Raw genomic sequence first — 7,500 nt, 5'->3', positions numbered from 1 at the left:
TCTCTTTAGTTAAAACACTTGTGAAGGTGCGGCATTAACCATTAGTAAATGAAAAATAAAACTCACAAATTGTGTTAACTGGGAGCACTGGGGATTGAATTATATTTTGCTAATGAAGTCAGCTAAAAATCGCTAGTTAATTAATGTTGTGGCGCGCGCGCGCGGGGGGCGTCAACCCCCTCTCCCTTCACTCCTGCCCCCCTCACACACACACCCTTGTAGGGAGGCCAGGAGCTGCGACTAGACTCCTGCAACCACAAATAGACAAATAGGTGAGTACACACACACACACACACACACACATACACACATACACCACAAACACACCACACACACACACCACACACACCACACACACACACCACACACACACACACACACACACACACACACACACCACACACACACACACACACACACACACATCACACACACCACACCACACACACCACACACACCACACACACCACACACACCACACACACCACACACACCACACACACCACACACACCACACACACCACACACACACACACACACACACACACACACACACACACACACACACACACACACACACACACACACACACACACACACACACACACACACACACACACACAAGCAGGGATAACAGGGAAGGCACTGCAATGGATCAGGGAATACTTGTCAGGAAGACAGCAGCGAGTAATGGTACGTGGCGAGGTGTCAGAGTGGGCACCTGTGACCAGCGGGGTCCCACAGGGGTCAGTCCTAGGACCAGTGCTGTTTCTGGTATTTGTGAACGACATGACGGAAGGAATAAACTCCGAGGTGTCACTGTTTGCAGATGACGTGAAGTTGATGAGAAGAGTTCATTCGATCGAAGACCAGGCAGAAATACAAAGGGATCTGGACAGGCTGCAGACCTGGTCCAGCAACTGGCTCCTGGAGTTCAATCCCACCAAGTGCAAAGTCATGAGGATTGGGGAAGGGCAAAGAAGACCGCAGACGGAGTACAGTCTAGGGGGGTCAGAGACTACAAACATCACTCAAGGAAAAAGATCTTGGGGTGAGTATAACACCAGGCACATCTCCTGAAGCGCACATCAACCAAATAACTGCTGCAGCATATGGGCGCCTAGCAAACCTCAGAACAGCATTCCGACATCTTAATAAGGAATCGTTCAGGACCCTGTACACCGTGTACGTTAGGCCCATATTGGAGTATGCGGCACCAGTTTGGAACCCACACCTAGTCAAGCATGTAAAGAAACTAGAGAAAGTGCAAAGGTTTGCAACAAGACTAGTCCCACAGTTAAGAGGTATGTCCTATGATGAGAGGTTAAGGGAAATCAACCTGACGACACTGGAGGACAGGAGAGATAGGGGGGACATGATAACGACTTACAAAATACTGAGAGGAATTGACAAGGTGGACAAAGACAGGATGTTCCAGAGACTGGACACAGCAACACGGGGACACAGTTGGAAGCTGAAGACACAGATGAATCAAAGGGATGTTAGGAAGTATTTCTTCAGCCACAGAGTAGTCAGGAAGTGGAATAGTTTGGGAAGCGATGTAGTGGAGGCAGGATCCATACATAGCTTTAAGCAGAGGTACGATAAAGCTCATGGTTCAGGGAGAGTGACCTAGTAGCGACTAGTGAAGAGGCGGGGCCAGGAGCTTGGACTCGACCCCTGCAACCTCAACTAGGTGAGTACAACTAGGTGAGTACACACACCTTGTAGCGAGACCAGGAGGTGCGAATAGACCCCTGCAACCACAAATAGACAAATAGGTGAGTACGTACACACACACATACACACACAAACTTCCCAAATATTTCTTAGTCGTAGTATTGCTAAAGTTTGTGTCTTGCACTTAGTGTGTTTCCGGTGGCGAGAATAAGCCTATGAGGCACATCCGCTCAGTGTTATCAACCTTTCCATGAAGTATTTTTTTATGTCAGAGTTGTCAGTCCAACTTGTATGAGCCTAAACAAAAATTTCTAATTAAATCGCACTTGCTTCTCTTCCTCCGACAATACTAAACAGAGATTAATGTTCAGTATAACGAATAACATTGTGTTGTGTGTTCAACGTAATATTGATGAAGTCTTTGTATTCATATTTTTTGGGGATTTACTTCAGTACCTCCTTTGGTAGCAGTGACGGAGTGTAAAATTCGGTCTACGAGAGAAAAGACAGGGGTTCGATTACTGGTCTGGCCGAGACGTATGAACAAGTTTTGTGACACTTTTGCCCATGTTCACATTGCAGATGTTCACCTAGTACCATGTTCACTTAGCATCATGTTCACCTAATATAATGTCTACCTAGTACCAGGTTCATCTAGTACCATGTTCACCTAGCAGTAAATAAGCACCATGTTCACCTAGCAGTAAATAAGCACCATGTTCACCTAGCAGTAAATAAGTATCATGTTCACCTAGCAGTAAATAAGTATCATGTTCACCTAGCACCTTCTTCATCTAGCACCTTCTTCACCTAGCACCATGTTCAATGGTCCAAGTCGGATCGAAACGTCGTCGTAAGCTTCTCTCTTTTATGTGCGGGTTATTTGTGTATCGTTCCAGTCACGGTATTGTGCCTTTTTGTTATTCATGTTCACCTAGTCGTAAATAAGCACCTAGTGCTAGTCGGCTGTAGTGGATGGCATTCTACACGGATGGACATCCGTGGGAACACGGGTACACGTCCCTGGGAACACGGGTGCACATCCCTGGGAACACGGGTACACGTCCCTGGGAATACGGGTGCACATCCCTGGGAACACGGGTGCACATCCCTAGGAACACGGGTACACGTCCCTGGGAACACGGGTGCACATCCCTGGGAACACGGGTACACGTCCCTGGGAACACGGGTGCACATCCCTGGGAACACGGGTGCACATCCCTGGGAACACGGGTACACGTCCCTGGGAACACGGGTGCACGTCTCTGGGAACACGGGTACACGTCCCTGGGAACACGGGTGCACATCCCTGGGAACACGGGTACACGTTTCTGAGAACACGGGTACACATCCCTGGGAACACGGATACACGTCCCTGGGAACACGGGTACACATCCCTGGGAACACGGGTGCACATCCCTGGGAACACGGGTGCACATCCCTGGGAACACGGGTACACGTCCCTGGGAACACGGGTTCACGTCCCTGGGAATACGGGTACACGTCCCTGGGAACACGGGTACACATCCCTGGGAACACGGGTACACGTCCCTGGGAACACGGGTGCACATCCCTGGGAACACGGATGCACATCCCTGGGAACACGGGTACACATCCCTGGGAACACGGGTGCACATCCCTGGGAACACGGGTGCACATCCCTAGGAACACGGGTGCACATCCCTGGGAACACGGGTACACGTTCCTGGGAACACGGGTGCACATCCCTGGGAACACGGGTGCACATCCCTGGGAACACGGGTGCACATCCCTGGGAACACGGGTGCACATCCCTGGGAACACGGGTGAACATCCCTGGGAACACGGGTGCACATCCCTGGGAACACGGGTGCACATCCCTGGGAACACGGGTGAACATCCCTGGGAACACGGGTGCACATCCCTGGGAACACGGGTGCACATCCCTGGGAACACGGGTGCACATCCCTGGGAACACGGGTGAACATCCCTGGGAACACGGGTGCACATCCCTGGGAACACGGGTGCACATCCCTGGGAACACGGGTGAACATCCCTGGGAACACGGGTGCACATCCCTGGGAACACGGGTGCACATCCCTGGGAACACGGGTGAACATCCCTGGGAACACGGGTGCACATCCCTGGGAACACGGGTGACATCCCTGGGAACACGGGTGCACATCCCTGGGAACACGGGTGCATATCATACAACAAGATATTACTGCCATAAATGTACGCCTTGACACCCTAAAAAAGAAACAACTCTATACAATGCAAGAACTATACATGCCAGATAGAGAACATCCTATACAAGTGATAAATACCACAGATTATACCATCAATACTCCGCCTCACAGGACTCAAAGAATGACTCTCCCACAGAGGGTTCGTCGTTTTATTCATAAAGATGATTACCCTCGACCCATGATATTGAGCAACCTCCCTGATGAAGAAGATTGGGTACCACCAGAACCTTTCTATGTATACTGAGAAAATCATCGCCCCCAATTAGGGAGACATCTTATATAACTTTCTAATGTAAAAATTATGCTATTTACTATGGCTGGACACCACCTGTAAGAAGCCATTGTCACGAAATTATAAACTGGCCAGAAAATTATTGCCTTCATTGTCGCATAAATATCCGTAGTGCAATCGCAAAAAAAAAAAAAAAAAAAAAAAAAAAAAAAAAAAAAAAAAAAAAAAAAAAAAAAAAAAAAAAAAATTGCAACTTGTATAATTACTACCAATTCAGAGTCATGTACTTATATACCTATTATATCTATGTGACTGATGGGTTAGTATTATACCCCTTAAAGAATATCTTATCAATTCACATACACTTTTTAAATTACACCAAAGTGGTTGGGCCACTTACCTTTTATATCCTACCTCTCCCCCCTCCCACCCTTTTCCAATATTTCCATCCTTACCCATCCTTCTTCCTTACCCATCTTACCAAAGCTCTTGTCATAAGAAGAAGGGTGCACATCCCTGGGAACACGGGTACACATCCCTGGGAACACGGGTACACATCCCTGGGAACACGGGTGCACATCCCTGGGAACACGGGTGCACATCCCTGGGAACACGGGTGCACATCCCTGGGAACACGGGTGACATCCCTGGGAACACGGATGCACATCCCTGGGAACACGGGTACACGTTCCTGGGAACACGGGTACACGTTCCTGGGAACACGGGTGCACATCCCTGGGAACACGGGTGCACATCCCTGGGAACACGGGTGCACATCCCTGGGAACACGGGTACACGTTCCTGAGAACACGGGTGCACATCCCAGGGAACACGAGTACACGTTCCTGAGAACACGGGTGCACATCCCTGGGAACACGGGTGCACATCCCTGGGAACACGGGTACACGTTCCTGAGAACACGGGTGCACATCCCAGGGAACACGGGTACACGTTCCTGAGAACACGGGTGCACATCCCAGGGAACACGGGTACACGTTCCTGAGAACACGGGTGCACATCCCAGGGAACACGGGTACACGTTCCTGAGAACACGGGTACACGTCCCTGGGAACACGGGTGCACATCCCTGGGAACACGGGTGCACATCCCTGGGAACACGGGTACACGTCCCTGGGAACACGGGTGCACATCCCTGGGAACACGGGTGCACATCCCTGGGAACACGGGTACACGTTCCTGAGAACACGGGTGCACATCCCAGGGAACACGGGTACACGTTCCTGAGAACACGGGTGCACATCCCTGGGATCACGGGCGGACTCCAGGAGACACGGAACTGGAGGAATGCATAAAAAAAATAATAAAATCGTAAAAAAAAAGAAAAATCACTATACCGTGGCTGGAACACTTCACCAAAAACCCGAACTTAGGAGAGAAACGTTGAGATGACGTTTCGATCTGTCCTAGACCACTGTCAAATTACAACCTCAGTTGTGATGTGGCAGTGGTCCAGGACCGACCGAAACGTCAGCCTAACGTTTCTCTCCTCAGTACGATTTGTTTTTAATCGCAATATTTTTTTTTAAAGGAGTGAGGAATTCACTCAGTAATGATGAATATAAATCAACATCTCGAAGAAGGTTGTGGGAGAGATGAAAAGGTGGCACGAGGAGCTGCTTTCACCGAAGTTTTTTTTTTTTTTTTTTTTTTTTTTTTTTTTTTGGTCCCCTTCAGTGGAGAGTCTGAAGAGTTCAGGAAACTCTTCTTCGTCATGGCCAAGAGGGTAAGGAACATCTCAGCTGTAGTGCATCCCTTGGGGTGAACCCTTGGAGTGAACCCTTAGAGTGAACCCTTAGAATGAACCCTTAGAATGAACCCTTAGAGCACAGCCAACTTTTGAAGTTCTAAATTGTATTGATAAGGGGAATGTTTTTTTTTGCCGTGTATATGATTTAGGTTGGGATCTGTTTGCCATCTTTGTGTGTGTGTGTGTGTGTGTGTGTGTGTGTGTGTGTGTGTGTGTGTGTGTGTGTGTGTGTGTGTGTGTGTGTGGGTGTGTATGTGTGTGGGTGTGTATGTGTGTGGGTGTGTGGGTGTGTGTGTGGATGTGTGTGGGTGTGTGCGTATGTGTGTGTGTGTGTGTGTGTGTGTGTGTGGGTGTGTATGTGTGTGGGTGTGTATGTGTGTGGGTGTGTGGGTGTGTGGGTGTGTGTGTGGATGTGTGTGGGTGTGTGCGTATGTGTGTGGATGTGTGTGTGTGTGTGTGTGTGTGTGTGTGTGTGTGCGTGTGCGTGCGTGTGCGTGTGTGTGGAGGGGGGGTACGTACGTCAGCGATTTGAGTCTAATGTATTCATGATCCTGCGGTTACCCAAATATCCTTGCGTTCTTTGTTCACTACATAACTTCCCACATCCTCTCTCACACTCTCACCATCGCCCGACTGAACACAGGCTAAATATTCACATCCTTCTCGCCCCATCCTCTCTCTCCCCAGTATGTTGAGAATAGTTATTTTGGGGGGAATAGTCCGCAATATCGAGACAATTTCTGTGGCGTCATGTTAGAGGATTAATGAGGTTTGTCGATTTAGGTTGCGACCACATCACGTTCCTCTCACAACTTTATGACCAATAAATGTAAGACCGCTGCACCAAGTACACAAGATGCATTTCCCTGGCTCAACCCCCGTTTATGCATATCCTTGTTTGGGCATAATCTTAGAGAGAGATTGCCGTATTATTGCCATCTTTCATGTTCGACAGCGTCCCACTTTTACAACGCGCATTGCATCACGTTCAACCTGTACTCCTAAGAGTCTCCCAGATAGTGGGTTTAAGAGTCTATATATCGGTGTTCGGCAGCTGCTATAAATGAAATTTCGCCCTGAGAGTTTGCATATATCTTCTTGACTCTGGGAAATATTACCTTCATAATCAACCCGAGTCTGATACACGGGCGATAGATCAGACATCCTCTTCTCGGAGGGACACGGCAGCAGCGAATCAGGCGAAACTCTCCTCTACGACGTTAAGGCATAAGGGCCCTCTCCGTCATAGTTCATCTCCATGCAGCTAACGGCCGAGTGCATCCCTGTAACAAATGCAAATTCGATATCAAAGGATAATAAAAGATCATTCCCTATGGAAAAAAAGTAGCATTTACATAACAGACAGTGTCACTATTTCGGCTTCCTCTCCCCGGATCCAGGAGCAAAAAAAAAAAAAAAAAAAAAATTCACAGAAAAACCGGCACAACCTAACCTAACCTATGGTATTTAAATAAAATGTGACTTTTTTTCCTAGCCAAAATTGTGACTTATTTTCTGTGACATTTTCCCCCCTGTGACCTCTTTTTTTTTCCTGACACTCCTTTCCCCTCTTTTTAACATAGAATGGAAAT

The 7,500-nt window shown here is 48.4% G+C and overlaps 1 long non-coding RNA gene across 1 annotated transcript in view; it reads right to left on the bottom strand.

Moving 5' to 3' along the window:
• Positions 1-7,500, bottom strand: part of LOC128696089 (uncharacterized) — a 61,420-nt gene that overhangs the window by 41,764 nt on the left and 12,156 nt on the right. The window contains exon 2 of the long non-coding RNA XR_008408097.2: positions 7,027-7,191. This is a non-coding gene — a long non-coding RNA (uncharacterized lncRNA). The remainder of the gene's footprint in view (positions 1-7,026; positions 7,192-7,500) is intronic.

The sequence above is a fragment of the Cherax quadricarinatus genome, chromosome 48 (genome assembly GCF_038502225.1).
Source record: "Cherax quadricarinatus isolate ZL_2023a chromosome 48, ASM3850222v1, whole genome shotgun sequence".
In the NCBI taxonomy this organism is placed as follows: Eukaryota; Metazoa; Arthropoda; class Malacostraca; order Decapoda; family Parastacidae; genus Cherax; species Cherax quadricarinatus.
The sequence above is the reverse complement of the archived record's forward strand: the minus strand, read 5'-3'. Positions and strand labels throughout refer to the sequence as shown.